Source organism: Lissotriton helveticus, chromosome 1_1 (assembly GCF_964261635.1).
Source record: "Lissotriton helveticus chromosome 1_1, aLisHel1.1, whole genome shotgun sequence".
NCBI classification, from domain to species: domain Eukaryota; kingdom Metazoa; phylum Chordata; class Amphibia; order Caudata; family Salamandridae; genus Lissotriton; species Lissotriton helveticus.
Genome location: NC_136057.1, coordinates 85,255,307 through 85,270,607, shown reverse-complemented (window position 1 = coordinate 85,270,607; position 15,301 = coordinate 85,255,307). Strand labels below are relative to the sequence as shown.

The window sequence follows — 15,301 nt, the reverse complement described above, 5'->3', positions numbered from 1 at the left end:
CTCTTGGGGGGGTCGAAGCCTCTGACAGCCCATGGGCTAGCCCCGTGGTCCTGGTTCTGAAGGTAGCCGCCCCCGGTGCTGTTCCCGAGCTGAGGTTCTGCGTTGACTACCGCGGGCTCAACGCAGTCACCAGAACCGATGCTCATCCCATCCCCCGAGCAGACGAACTTATTGATCGCCTCGGGGCTGCTCCCTTCCTAAGCACGTTCAACCTGACCAGTGGATACTGGCAGATCGCCCTCACCGAGGGAGCTAAGGAAAGATCCGCTTTTTCCACCCCGGATGGTCACTACCATTTCCGGGTGATGCCCTTCGGGATGAAGAACGCCCCCGCCACCTTCCAGAGGCTGGTGAACCAGGTACTGGCGGGGTTGGAGGAATTCAGCGCTGCGTATCTGGACGATATCGCAGTGTACAGTACCCACTGGCCCGAGCACCTCCAGCACCTCTGGGCGGTGCTGACGGCCCTGAGAAGGGCCGGGCTCACCATTAAGGCGAGCAAGTGCCAGATCGGACAAGGGTCCGTAGTCTACCACGGGCACCAGGTCGGAAGCGGCCTCGTAGCCCCCCTCCAGCCCAAGATCGATGCCATCGTGGCCTGGGAGGCCCCCACGTCCCAGACGGAAGTGCGGGCGTTTCTAGGGCTCACGGGGTACTACCGGAGATTTATCAAGGGGTACGGCAGCATCGTAACCCCCCTCACGGAGTTAACCTCCAAAAACCAGCCGAAGAAAGTCAGCTGGACCCCCACCTGCCAAGAGGCGTTCGAAACATTGAAACACGCTATGTGCACCGCCCCCATCCTACAGGTCCCAGACTACTCACGAGAGTTTGTAGTCCAGACGGACGCATCCGAGCATGGCATCGGAGCAGTCCTGTCCCAGGTGAACGGGGACGGCCTAGACCAACCAGTGGCATTCATTAGCCGGAGGCTACTCCCTCGAGAACAAAGGTGGAGCACCATCGAGCGGGAGGCCTTCGCGGTGGTTTGGGCCCTGAAGAAGCTGAGGCCCTACCTGTTCGGTACTCACTTCCGGGTCCAGACCGACCACCCACCTCTCCGGTGGCTAATGCAGATGAGAGGGGAGAATCCCAAATTGCTGCGCTGGTCCATCTCTCTCCAGGGGATAGACTTCACTGTTGAGCACCGGCCTGGCTCTGACCACGCCAACGCAGACGGCCTGTCCAGATTCTTCCGCGTCAGCGAAGAGAACCCCCAAGAGGATGGGTAGTTCCCCCCGCCTTCAGCTGGGGGGGACGCGTGTTGGACCCGGCCTCGTGGCGTGGTTCGCCTCTGTCCCTCCACACCCTGAGAGCGTAGGCCTGTACCCCGAGTCCCCTGCGCAGCCCCCCATTAGTGTAGCCTGCACCCCGAGCCTGGTCGTCCTACTCCAAGTAAACCTAGATCCCCCGAGAACCTTGACCAGGCCTGCCTTTCCCGCTCCTCGCCCGGCTCCGAGCGCGTAACCCTGCATGCCCCACAAGGCCCGGACGCCATCTTCCCTTCCCGACATCCCTGTCTCCTTGGGCCTAGCATGATCCCGGCCCCAGCGAAACCCAGACTCCAAAGGCGCGCCAGTCCCAGCCGGGGGGTAAAGGGCTCCCCGAGTGAGATAAGCCAGGGAGTTTCGATGGCACCTCCGACCTCCCCTGAGGGGCCGGTATCTGTCACACCCTTGGGCCTCCCCTGTGGGCCAGTTTCGATCACCCCTCTGGCCTCCCCGAGGGCTGGCTCCAGACCCGCTGGGCGTCTGGGAATTCCCGGACCCATCTTTCAAAGGGATCAAAGAGCCAACCGCCGGACCTCCCCAACGACCAGCCCCCAGGGCAGGAGACCTCTGCCTGCGAGGGTCCGGAGATCAAAGAGCCAAAGGACTATAACTGGGCCCGCCCGACTAGCGGGCAGTTGTATCTTGGACCTGAAGCCCTGCTGATCTGATCGCGGCTGACCCTAAGACGAACTCATCCTGAACCCCTGAGCCCTGCTGACGCTGTCGCGGCTCCTTCTTCGCATCTAAGGAACTGAACCACCTGAGCCCTGCTGACGCTGTCGCGGCTCGATCTCTCTAAGACCACCGGAGCCCTGCTGACGCTGACGCGGCTCGTCCTCTCGTAACCATCGGAGCCCTGCTAACGCTGTCGCGGCTCGACCTCTAAGACCACCCAAGCCCTGCTGACGCTGTCGCGGCTCCTCACGAACTTCTCCGGATCGAGCCCTGCTGACCTCGTCGCGGCTCGAGGAGTACTTTGGTCCGGCTGGACCATCGAGATCACCATCACGACCTGAGCCGACTCGACGGAGGTGAAGCAGCCAGTACGACCAGCATCCCGTATCCCCCGGCTTGAGGATTGAGAGCTGTGCGTAGGGTACGCCTCGTACTGTCCCAGAGACTAAAAGACTGTCCCGCTTCCCCCTTCCCGATTCCTCAACGATCTTGTGGTCCCGCGCCCACTGTGTATATAAGAGTGCCTTCTTCGTTTTATTGCTTATATAAAGAACTTGTTACCAGAATCCAACGGTGTGGTGTCTGTTCGTAGTGTGGTGTGAGCTCAGTGTGTACGATCCTAGACTCGAAGTCCTCCCCGGTGAGGACCTCACAATCAAGACTCGGCAAGTTCTGTGGGAGAGGTGGGACTTGGGGTGACCGGGTGAGCATAACCTGGCCCTCTGAGTTCGCCCCTTCTAACAGTATTAAATATAAGGAATAAGCCCCTGGCACAGGAAAATTAGAAATAAGCTGTTCCTTCAATTGTCGCTTTGACACATGACCTATGCCTCATTGTCACTGATCTGGTGTCTTAAACTCCATGGTATTTACCTCTGTTTACTTTGCTATCTTGGACGCTGTGGATTTGAAAAACTGCAAATAAATTATTTAAAAGAATAAATAAGCTACCAAGCTTAATTGGAAAACTGACCCATATACCCATATATTAATTGAAATACAGATATATTCATCGAAATACAGATATATTTGAAATACAGATATATTCATTGAAATACAGACTGCCACTTCCAGTTGTCACCTTTCTGAAAATACTCTTTAGTCCGTTACATCAGTGTTTGGTAGATGCTCATCCTAAGTGAAGCTATAAATACTTTTTTACAGCAGCAGCCAAGTGTGAGGCCCTGTACTTGAACTGTCTGAGCCTTAAAAACATTCACGTCTGAGACATCTGAAATCCCAGGTCTTTACAGGTAAAAATGCTTGTTTGTGTGAAATGTATTCACTGCTGGAGCCTGGAGGCGGCTGTTCCGTCAGCGGCCACCAGAGGGCGATCCTCGTCTGCTAATGAAACCCACTGAGCTGTACATTGGATAAGAATGAGAAGAGTTTCCTCTTCCGGGTTAGCGGTGGCAGAGACAACATCAGCAGCAAGTGCGGACATCACTTCCTCCCTGTGCTCTGTGTCCAGCCTGCTGGGGAGGAGGAAGGAGCCCTGTCTGTCTGTCTTTGCAGTTACCTCCATCTTCAGACCCACAGAGACCCCAGACCCCAGATCTGCCCCCCAGCCCCAGGAGGAGGAGAGAGCCTGGACAAGTTCCTGATCAGGTAGGAGAGCTGCCAACTCACTTGGATGCAACTTATTAATCCTGGAATTCATGGTGATGTCAGAGGAGATGAGGCCTGTCCAGGGAGCAGAGGAGGTGAGGCCTGTCCAGGGGGCAGAGGAGGTGAGGCCTGTCCAGGGGTCAGAGGAGGTGGGGCCTGTCCAGGGGGCAGAGGAGGTGAGGCCTGTCCAGGGGTGCAGAGGAGGAGAGGCCTGTCCAGGGGTGCAGAGGAGGAGAGGCCTGTCCAGGGATGCAGAGGAGGAGAGGCCTGTCCATGGGTGCAGTGGAGGTGAGGCCTGTCCAGGGGTGCAGAGGAGTAGAGGCCTGTCCAGGGGTGCAGAGGAGGCGAGGCCTGTCCAGGGGTATAGAGGAGTTGAGACCTGTCCAGGGGTGCAGAGGAGGTGAGGCCTGTCCAGGGGGCAGAGGAGGTGAGGCCTGTCCAGGGGTGAAGAGGAGGAGAGGCCTGTCCAGGGGTGCAGAGGAGTAGAGGCCTGTCCAGGGATGCAGAGGAGGAGAGGCCTGTCCATGGGTGCAGTGGAGGTGAGGCCTGTCCAGGGGGCAGAGGAGGTGAGGCCTGTCCAGGGGTGCAAAGGAGGAGAGGCCTGTCCAGGGGTGCAGAGGAGTTGAAGCCTGTCCAGGGGTGCAGAGGAGGTGAGGCCTGTCCAGGGGTGCAGAGGGGGAGAGGCCTGTCCAGGGTGCAGAGGAGGAGAGGTCTGTCCAGGGGTGCAGAGGAGGAGAGGCCTGTCCAGGGGAGCAGAGAAGGTGAGGCCTGTCCAGGGGTGCAGATTAGGCGAGGCCTGTATAGGGGTATAGAGGAGTTGAGACCTGTCCAGGGGTGCAGAGGAGGTGAGGCCTGTCCAGGGGGCAGAGGAGGTGAGGCCTGTCCAGGGGTGCAGAGGAGGAGAGGCCTGTCCAGGGGTGCAGAGGAGGAGAGGCCTGTCCAGGGATGCAGAGGAGGAGAGGCCTGTCCATGGGTGCAGTGGAGGTGAGGCCTGTCCAGGGGTGCAGAGGAGGAGAGGACTGTCCAGGGGTGCAGAGGAGATGAGGTCTGTCCAGGGGTGCAGAGGAGGCGAGGCCTGTCCAGGGGTATAGAGGAGTTGAGACCTGCCCAGGGGTGCAGAGGAGGTGAGGCCTGTCCAGGGGTGCAGAGGAGGAGAGGCCTGTCCAGGGGTGCAGAGGAGTAGAGGCCTGTCCAGGGATGCAGAGGAGGAGTGGCCTCTGTCCATGGGTGCAGTGGAGGTGAGGCCTGTCCAGGGGTGCAGAGGAGGAGAGGACTGTCCAGGGGTGCAGAGGAGGAGAGGCCTGTCCAGGGATGCAGAGGAGGAGAGGCCTGTCCAGGGGTGCAGTGGAGGTGAGGCCTGTCCAGGGGTGCAGAGGAGGAGAGGCCTGTCCAGGGGTGCAGAGGAGGAGATGCCTGTCCAGGGGTGCAGAGGAGTAGAGGCCTGTCCAGGGATGCAGAGGAGGAGAGGCCTCTGTCCATGGGTGCAGTGGAGGTGAGGCCTGTCCAGGGGTGCAGAGGAGGAGAGGATTGTCCAGGGGTGCAGAGGAGGAGAGGCCTGTCCAGGGATGCAGAGGAGGAGAGGCCTGTCCAGGGGTGCAGTGGAGGTGAGGCCTGTCCAGGGGTGCAGAGGAGGAGAGGCCTGTCCAGGGGCGCAGAGGAGGAGAGGCCTGTCCAGGGGCACAGAGGAGGAGAGGCCTGTCCAGGGGCACAGAGGAGGTGAGGCTTGTCCAGGGGTGCAGAGGAGGTGAGGCCTGTCCAGGGGTGCAGAGGAGGAGAGGCCTGTCCAGGGGTGCAGAGGAGTAGAGGCCTGTCCAGGGATGCAGAGGAGGAGTGGCCTCTGTCCATGGGTGCAGTGGAGGTGAGGCCTGTCCAGGGGTGCAGAGGAGGAGAGGACTGTCCAGGGGTGCAGAGGAGGAGAGGCCTGTCCAGGGATGCAGAGGAGGAGAGGCCTGTCCAGGGGTGCAGTGGAGGTGAGGCCTGTCCAGGGGTGCAGAGGAGGAGAGGCCTGTCCAGGGGTGCAGAGGAGGAGATGCCTGTCCAGGGGTGCAGAGGAGTAGAGGCCTGTCCAGGGATGCAGAGGAGGAGAGGCCTCTGTCCATGGGTGCAGTGGAGGTGAGGCCTGTCCAGGGGTGCAGAGGAGGAGAGGATTGTCCAGGGGTGCAGAGGAGGAGAGGCCTGTCCAGGGATGCAGAGGAGGAGAGGCCTGTCCAGGGGTGCAGTGGAGGTGAGGCCTGTCCAGGGGTGCAGAGGAGGAGAGGCCTGTCCAGGGGCGCAGAGGAGGAGAGGCCTGTCCAGGGGCACAGAGGAGGAGAGGCCTGTCCAGGGGCACAGAGGAGGTGAGGCTTGTCCAGGGGTGCAGAGGAGGTGAGGCCTGTCCAGGGGTGCAGAGGAGGAGAGGCCTGTCCAGGGGTGCAGAGGAGTAGAGGCCTGTCCAGGGATGCAGAGGAGGAGTGGCCTCTGTCCATGGGTGCAGTGGAGGTGAGGCCTGTCCAGGGGTGCAGAGGAGGAGAGGACTGTCCAGGGGTGCAGAGGAGGAGAGGCCTGTCCAGGGATGCAGAGGAGGAGAGGCCTGTCCAGGGGTGCAGTGGAGGTGAGGCCTGTCCAGGGGTGCAGAGGAGGAGAGGCCTGTCCAGGGGTGCAGAGGAGGAGATGCCTGTCCAGGGGTGCAGAGGAGTAGAGGCCTGTCCAGGGATGCAGAGGAGGAGAGGCCTCTGTCCATGGGTGCAGTGGAGGTGAGGCCTGTCCAGGGGTGCAGAGGAGGAGAGGATTGTCCAGGGGTGCAGAGGAGGAGAGGCCTGTCCAGGGATGCAGAGGAGGAGAGGCCTGTCCAGGGGTGCAGTGGAGGTGAGGCCTGTCCAGGGGTGCAGAGGAGGAGAGGCCTGTCCAGGGGCGCAGAGGAGGAGAGGCCTGTCCAGGGGCACAGAGGAGGAGAGGCCTGTCCAGGGGCACAGAGGAGGTGAGGCTTGTCCAGAGGTGCAGTGGAGGTGAGGCCTGTCCAGGGGTGCAGAGGAGGAGAGGCCTGTCCAGGGGTCAGAGGAGGCGAGGCCTATCCAGTGGTTCAGAGGAGGAGAGGCCTGTCCAGGGGTGCAGAGGAGTTGTGGCCTGTCTAGGGGAGAAGCGTCTCTCTTTGCAACCCATACATAGCACCCTGAGGCGCAGGGAGGAGTCAGAGGCGGTGTATGGGGTGCAATGAACTCTGGGCACCTCTGTCCTTGATGTGAATCCTTCACAAAGAGTTCCTGTGAAAAGCACCGTGAGGCCTGTCCAAGGGTGCAGAGGAGGTGAGGCCTGTCCAGGAGTGCAGAGGAGGAGAGGCCTGTCCAGGGGTGCAGAAGAGGAGAGGCCTGTCCAGGGGTGCAGAGGAGGAGAGGCCTGTCCAGGGGCACAGACGAGGCGAGGCCTGTCCAGGGGTGCAGTGGAGGTGAGGCCTGTCCAGGGGTCAGAGGAGGTGAGGCCTATCTAGTGGTTCAGAGGAGGTGAGGCCTGTCCAGGGCTGCAGAGGAGGTGAGGCCTGTCTAGGGGTGCAGAGGAGGATAGGCCTGTCCAGGGGAGCAGTGTCTCTCTTCGGGGCCTCTGCATAGCTCCACGAGGCTCATGGCGGAGTCAGAGGCGCTCTATGGGGGGAATGAACTCTGGGCTCATCTGTCCTTAATGAGAATCCTTTACCGAGAGCTCCTGTCAGAAGCACCAAGAGGCCTGTCCAGGGGTGCATAGGAGGTGAGGCCTGTCCAGGGGTGCAGAGGAGGAGAGGCCTGTCCAGGGGTGCCGAGGAGGTGATGCCTGTCCAGGGGAGCAGTGTCTCTCTTCGGGCCCTGTGCATAGCGTCCCGTGGCTCAGGGCGGAGTCAGAGGCGCTGTATGGGGGAATGAACTCTGGGCTCCTCTGTCCTTAATATAAATCCTTCACTGAGAGCTCCTGTCAGACGCACCAAGAGGCCTCTCCAGGGTTGCAGAGGAGGTGAGGCCTGTCCCGGAGTGCAGAGGAGGAGAGGCCTGTCCAGTGGTGTAGAGGAGTTGAGGCCTGTCCAGGGGTGCAGAGGAGGTGATGCCTGTCCAGGGGCAGAGGAGGAGAGGCCTGCCCAGGGGTGCAGAGGAGGAGAGGCCTGTCCAGGGAGCAGAGGAGGTGAGGCCTGTCCAGGGGTCAGAGGAGGAGAGGCCTGTCCATGGGTGCAGCGGAGGAGAGGCCTGTCCAGGGATGCAGAGGAGGAGAGGCCTGTCCAGGGGGCAGAGGAGGTGAGGAAAGTCCAGGGGGCAGAGGAGATGAGGCCTGTCCAGGGGGCAGAGGAGGTGAGGAAAGTCCAGGGGGCAGAGGAGATGAGGCCTGTCCAGGGGTGCAGAGGAGGTGAGGCCTGTCCAGGGGGCAGAGGAGGTGAAGCATGTCCAGGGGTGCAGAGGAGGTGAACACGTGTTGGCTGTAGATAATTTCTGGGAAGACTTGCACATAATAATGTGACCAACAAAAAAGAAGGAAGACTAATCTTTTGCGCATTATTTAATTTTGAATTTGTGGAAACGTGTTACATACTTATGTTACTTTATATGTGAGACGTGTGCTAAGGAGTGTCATTTGTTCCAGAAGCCTGAGGCCTATCCTGAGGAGTGGGGTGGTTCTCCCCACCTTTTAGCACCGTCAAATACTGGGTTCCTTAAAATAATGTGTGTAATTATTCTATGTGGCGCTTTGCTACCTAAATCAAATACCACTGCCTGGCTTTATCTACTCTTAAGTGCATTATAACCTTGCGGTAAATGCTAACTTTGGACTGGCTGCATGGAAACATGTCGTGTTTGGTGTCAAACACCTTGGAATCATACCCCCACACCAGCAACTGGTGTGGGAGTTTGATCCCACCCTTCTAGAGGGAGCGACATGACAGCACAGGTATACCCTGTGCGAGATTAGAATAGCCCTAGCATCACAAAATGGATGCTGCAGCCACAGACACAAGTCTGACCTCCTGCTGCTGACCGGAAACTCCGGCACGGGAGGCCTTGACAATAGTTTCATGTCACAGGGAGGTGTAACCACCTCCCAGACAGGCTTTTGTGTATTGGAGCTGGGTGGGAGCACTCCAAGAGTGCTTTGAAGTCTGCACTGGGGGCACATTTGGTGTCCCTGTGCATAGTCCAGTTCAAACCAGCCCCAGGGGCTACCAGCCCCTGCTCTGGTGCAAAACTGAACAAAGGAAATGGGTGTAGCCCCCCTCTTCTGGTACAAAAGGGGGTGGTGATGGACGGAGCATCTGAACCAATCAAACACTCACACCCAGTCAAAAGATCTGGGTTTAATCCATCACCGTTCTTTAGCCCACTCTGCCACCCCAGTTCAGACATGGCTATATGCAAATCAGTCTGACCCTGTGCCTCATGGGAACAGTCCAGCCCGAACTGCCAAGCCATGTCTTCCCTGGACCGAAAACAAGCTTCCGAGGACCGGTTTCTGGCATTCCAGCCGTCTTCAGCCCGGCTTGCTTGAATCCAGTGGCAAAGTGAGCAAGGGACTCACGTCTGAGCATACCCTGCCACACTTATGGCGGCCAAAAGTGGTACAAAAGGGGGTGGTGATGGACGGAGCATCTGAACCAATCAAACACTCACACCCAGTCAACAGATTTGGTTTTAATCCATCACCGTTCTTTAGCCCACTCTGCCACCCCAGTTCAGACATGACCATATGCAAATCAGCAGGGGAGGCCTTGACAATAGTTTTCCTGTCACAGGGAGGTGTAACCACCTCCCAGACAGGCCTTTGTGTATTGGGGCTGGGTGGGAGCACTCAAAGAGTCTGCACTGGGGGCAGTCCAGTCAGTTCAAACCAGCCCCAGGGGCTACCAGCCCCTGCTCTGGTGCAAAACTGAACAAAGGAAATGGATGTAGCCCCTCCTCTTTCCAAACCCTCCCATAGGTGGGTCCCTAGAGCTAGTCCAACCTATTCTTTGGGTATAATGAAGGAACCTCTGTAACCAGAACTTTAGATATCCCTGGACGAAACTCTGTAACTGAATCCTGGACCTTCAATGATCTGTTCAACGCCAGATGACTGAATAATCTCCTTTGGAGTAAAGGAGTTACTTCCCTGCTTGGCAGGCACCAAAGACGCATCTGACCGGTCTGCATCTCCGAAGCTCCAGCCAGACGCCAAAGACTTTGCAACACCAGAGGTGGATTTCCTGACTTCCCCTACGCTGATCTGAGTCCCCAGCAAAGCCGAGACATGTAGCCATCGTGGGTAATGTGGAACCGGAACCCCTGGACACCATGCACATTTGCAAGTACATCAGCTTCTCGACGTTCTTCGAAGCTGTGCTTTGGATTACTTGTAGCCCGACCCGAAGCAGAGAATCCACTGAAGATTGCTGACCTACCCACTCCGAGTGAACCGAGGGCTGCCATTTTCTGATTCAGCTTGAGGTACCTTCACGATCCCTTGTCCGTTGACTTGTGAGTACCTGAGAAGGCAATTCTGATTTTCCTTGGTCTTCCCTGGTTGCTTCAGACGTGCCCTGACTCTCCATCGCTTGGTGAGTCGCCTGGACCTTGCTGGTCCACTTCGAAGCCATTGTTTTCTTTCTGCCTCGGTTGCTGTTGCCAAGGCTTGTTGTGTCCAATCCGGGCACCGAAGCTGCAGCGTTTGACATCCTTTGTGGGCGAACTTGAATCCTGCTTCTTGTTGTCATCGACGCATCCTGGTCCTCGTGGCTGAAGAGTCAAGCTTCCCCTCATCTCACCTGAAGTACCCGACATCGGTTGGCATTCGGCTATCGTGCCCCTGGTCACTGACTAGTGACCGAGACTCTGTCCCCTCTGCTTTCAGGTTCTTCTCATCTTCGATCCAGACTTAGATCTCTTCGGACACTTCTCCTCTTCATGTCAGCAGCATTTTGCAGCAACTCGCCATTGAAAACGACGATGGGACCCGGCACCATTTGGCACCTATGCTCCCGGCTTTCCTGGGTTAGGTAACACGAGTACTCCAGTGCTCCCATGGGTGTTGGTCCTAGAACCATCTAATTCCAAAAGGGTGTGTTCGTAGTCCTCTCTTAAGTGTCCTGAAACTTTAAATTTCCAACCACGCCTTTCCCCATAGAAGCTAACGGCGCTTGCGGCTGTGTTCCCACACTGCGCTCCTCCCCCGTGGGTCCCCTGTGTCACTACCTTGGGTGGTTCCGAAGGGGCCCTGTGATTCTACAGGCTCTAGGCCTTGTCTCGAGTCAAGTCGTGGTTTTTATATCACTATTTTAGAATATAGTTTGGTACCCCCCTGGGGCCTATTGTAAACTGTGCTATTTACTGTGAGTATTTGACTTGTAACTTGTGTACATCGACTTCTAGCCTCATAAAGAGACTAGGGGGTGGGCTCCTCTGTGGGGATAGAGATAGAGATACTTGGTACTCTTACCTATCACTATGCGTATCATAGCGTGGGGACACACTGGCCTTAGTGTAACCAGGTGCTTTAAAAATGTCTTATTATTATTATTATTATTATTATTATTATTACCCTTCGATATTTTTTGTAGATGCACTGACTCACCCAACCCTGCGTGCCATAATAATATCCTATATTTCGCATATATGGAAGCTTCTGTGCCTTGATAGCCAGTCCGCACATTTATTGCGTAGCTGGTCCCATGACTCATACTGATCCCTCTTTAAAGTAGGTACTCCTGCCAGTACCAACACATAAGGGCAAGCAGCGGGCGGCAGACTCAGGACATCCTGATTAGCAATTGATACTTGGGGGGGCAGGAACATTAATGCACGAGGTACTAGACAACCTGATCTGATTCGAGCCCCTGGGCCTGTTTAACCTATTAACACCACCCCTTGGTATTTGAAATGGTTATTGGTATAGGGGTGTGGGGGGACCCTTTCCTATCTATGGGCAAAAGAGGAAGCCCCTGAATTGATCGTATATCGGGTGAAGGGTGATTGCGGGAGCAGTAACTCTGGTGGTTTGCGACACAATTTCGGCATTTAAAATACTCATACCAACACCTACACTATCGATGGCCCTGCTCCCATCAACCTCTTTGATTTCGGCCACCTTTTCACCTACTGTCCCCTTAAAACGCTTGGCTACTAAAATAGCCACGGCCCTCTTATCCAGGGTAGATGAAAAGAACAGCTGGGGAAAGAGTTTTGACCTCATTCTAAGCCAATCTTTTGAGAGGAGCTGTGTCTCCTGGAGGAGGCACAGATCTGCCTCCATGTTATCCAGGTAGGAAAGGATGGATCTCCTTTTATTGGGATTGTTGAGACCTCTCGCATTGAGAGTGAGAATTTTCAGTATGGGCTGGGAAATAGTGTGTCATAGTGAGTGCACCAGCTTTTGCCTGTATTTGGGACCCTGTGATCCTTCTTACCCCTGAGCTCCCAACGTCTGCCCGGCCTCCATTGCCCTGTGATCCTCTCTTCAACGCCTTTGACCTGCATACCAGTTCTCCACCCGCCCCTCCCTAACCCAAACTTAGAAACCCATTAACCTCAAATTGTTCAGGGCCCGCCATTCGTACGTGCACGTCCTTGGAAGTCGAAATAGTTGGGAATGTGTGTGGACACTTGAATTGAATTGAATTGAATTAAGCACTATATAGCGCAACTGCCACCCTTCGGATATCCTGGCGCTTGGATTGTCGGATAGACACCACAAAGCAGAATCAATTGTCAATAAGACAATGTAAAGACCACCTTTGGGAAATAGCCACGTTTTCAGGCTCTTCCTAAAACAAGTCAGGGAGGTCAAGACGTAGCTCATTCCATGCACGCAAGGCAGTCACACCAAAGGTTCTGCCCCCCCATCCGAGATTTCTTAAATCTAATGTTTGTTATCAGATTTGCATTTGAAGAACGGAGCTGCCTCCCAAGGCTGTACCAGTTGAACATCTCCTGTAGGGGGACAGGACCCTGACCACTTGCCCGTGTCTCTATGCTCCCCATGTCTCTACACTCCCCATGTCTCTACACTCCCCATGTCTCTACGCTCCCCGCAGACTTCTTCGCCAGCCACCCGGCCTTGCAAATGTCACTTATCTGTCCCTCAGTCGTTCACGGTGTCATCATGGGGGAATGTCTCCTTCAACAATGTCTCCAGCAGTGCCAGTCTTTCTTGTGCCATGGTCTTGGGGTCCGGTCTCGTTGCTCGCTCTGTGCTACGCCTCCAGTAGACCCTTATGCCATCTTTCCCGAGGAGTTTTCGTCTGTGGGCCCTCTGTCTCCTCCTGAATTGGATTCTCAATGCCCAGCACCTGGCAAGTGTCCTGCATGGATCTGAGCTGGAGGAGTTTGCCCTCCCATATTAAAATCAGCCAGAAAGTGTGACCCAAAGAATACGGTATTCCTTGATTTCTAAGAAGCGTTGTTGCCACTCGGAACTCCCTACACTTTGAAGGGGTATTAGAGTCAGGTCCTGGTACAAAGCTATGGAGTGGTCCTGATATCTTAGTGGTTGCTTGTCCCTGGCAGCACGTAGTGTACACTCTTTTAGTTGAAAGTCTGGAATGTAAGCCAACATATCCAGTTGGGGCACCCAGTATGCTCCTGAAGAGACCCTGCAGGTATTGTGTGATGTCTGGCCCTTCTTCTTTAGGTGGAACTCCCTTAACGCGGATGTTGTTTCGCCGAGACTGATTCTCCAGGTCTTCTGTGTGTGCCTGGAGATCGATCTGTTGAGCCTTGAGCCGGAGTATCTCTTGCTGTAGATGCTCCACCTCCTCTTCCTGGGATTGCTCCTGATCCTCGATGGAGGCCACACGTTCCCCAACCGCATCGACGTCCTGCCTTATCATAAGGAGGACGTTGGTGCCGTTGGGGAACGTGTGGCCTCCATTGTTTATCTCTTTCATCTCACCCGCAGCATGTGCAAGTCGCCTCGTAATGCACCGAATAGCGACTCTAAAAAGGCGTGGGTAATTAGGGCTTCAGAGGTGTCTGCTTCTTGCCTGATTTGTGTCTAGGGGAGAGCCTCCCTTCTCCGCTGCTGGTCATCGGGAGCTTGGCCAGCATCTCTTTTAGATTCTGATCCTTATTGCTTCTCGCTGATTACATGGCTGCTATATCTCTTACCACATCACCAGACCAGCCTGCCTTGTTGTGGGGGTCCCAGCCCCAGTGGGTGGCTGTCACCGGGTTGTCCTCCCGCTGAGCTCCACTATGATGTTGCATGATGGTGAGGGCCAGAGGTGTCACTCCCTTTCAGTCTCGTCCGGGCCTTGCTGCTTTTGACCGTCTGCTATATCCCTGCTGGGTGTCTGCTGCTTGTTCTCAATACTCTAAGCACTTTGCGCACGAACCTGCCGCGAATCCCCCTGAAGGCCAGCAGGCCTATCTGAGCCTGGAGCACTAGATGTCTTCTAGTACCACTGCGTCTAATTCCTGAACTATGTGCTTGCAGGCCGTGGCCTCTGGTTTCCTCTGACTTGGCAGTCAGCTCCAGAGAGACTAATACATGCCCGGGCCCCTCATCCATTGGCACCTTGTGATTCTTACAGCGTTACAGTTCATATCTCATTCCCCTTATTGGATTTTGTCATTTTAGTGTCATTTTGTTCAACACATTTTACTTTATTTTTCTATTTTGGTTTGGGTGTTTTATTGTTTTGCATTTTGACTTTTACTTTTTTGGTTTCTGCATAAATATTTGACATATTACCTTAAGTTAAGCCTGCCTGTTCCGTGCTTAGGTACCAGGGGGTTGATCCTAGGTTAATTGAATGGCTTTGAAAGTACATTCTGACAACATTTATGATTGTTCCTCATCTACCGTAAATATTAATTCAGTTTCTTACAGAAACGATCTGAAATTATCTGCAAAACAGGCAGTTGATAATCTACCAGGGTTGAAGCACCCTGTGGACAAACTGGAATACAGGAATAGTATTGTGTGGCAATAGAACCTCTAAAAAAATTCAGCTTGCAAATGAACCAAGAATCACGCTTGAATGTCACAACTTTTAAAAACAAGGTAGTCAGGAAAGTGTGAGGAATATATTGCAGCTCTTTGCATTTTGGCAGCTCCAAGCACATTTGAGAACAGAGTAGATGTATGTAGCAGAGACGAGTCTGTTCACCCAATGTGAGTGGTGAGATCTGCATTGCTGGTCTGCCTGAAGTTGTGATGCTGCTGACAGTAGCGTGTCTGCTAATAGCGATGGCATGACTCGTGGATTTAGGAAGCCAAATAAGAGAAAGTTATCTTCCGACACCGCAGTCTTCGTGACTGAGACCAGTAATACTGAAGACTCTGAGACTCACAGCAGTAATTTCTCCTTTCAGAGCATTATTGCTGCAGATGGAGTGAAGCCAGAAGCAAACACATTACTAAGGTACCAACAACGTTTAATATTGTTCATTTATATTAACAGCTTCTCTTTTGCAGCATTTGGAAATGCATTTTCTAGTTTGGTTGCTTTTTGTTTAGTTTTTTTATTGTAGGCTGTTATCTTTGGTTTAAAGGGAAAGATGTTGTAGTGTGTGACCTTAATTGTGCAGTTTGCATTTCATTACCATCATTTGCTTATCCTGGAGAATCTCCTGAGTGTAGGAGGTTTGCTGTTTCAGAGTTCTTTCTTCAGCTTCTGGGCAGTTGTCGCTCTGTGGCGATCTGTGGTCCTGTTTTTCTGCTCTTCTTGTAGTAGCTCCTATCAGAGCTTCATCCTCCCGCCAACGATAATAAGATGCCAGGCATCTCCCAGCACACAACACAGACTATTATGGGCTACGTCTATCTGCTCGGCGCAGTTAGAGCGT

General features: G+C 55.0%; 1 protein-coding gene and 1 long non-coding RNA gene across 4 annotated transcripts in view; one reads left to right on the top strand and one right to left on the bottom strand.

Annotated features, from left to right (window-relative positions):
* LOC144752581 (uncharacterized) overlaps nt 1–15,301 on the bottom strand; it is a 730,065-nt gene that overhangs the window by 51,990 nt on the left and 662,774 nt on the right. The gene's annotated exons all lie outside the window — the stretch shown is intronic.
* The window catches only part of LOC144752462 (uncharacterized), a 109,697-nt gene continuing 97,805 nt past the window's right edge, over nt 3,410–15,301 (top strand). The window contains exons 1-2 of one of the 3 annotated variants that reach the window (XR_013594117.1): nt 3,410–3,554; nt 14,828–14,877. This is a non-coding gene — a long non-coding RNA (uncharacterized LOC144752462). The remainder of the gene's footprint in view (nt 3,555–14,827; nt 14,878–15,301) is intronic. The other 2 variants (XR_013594125.1, XR_013594124.1) reach the window with 2 other exon arrangements.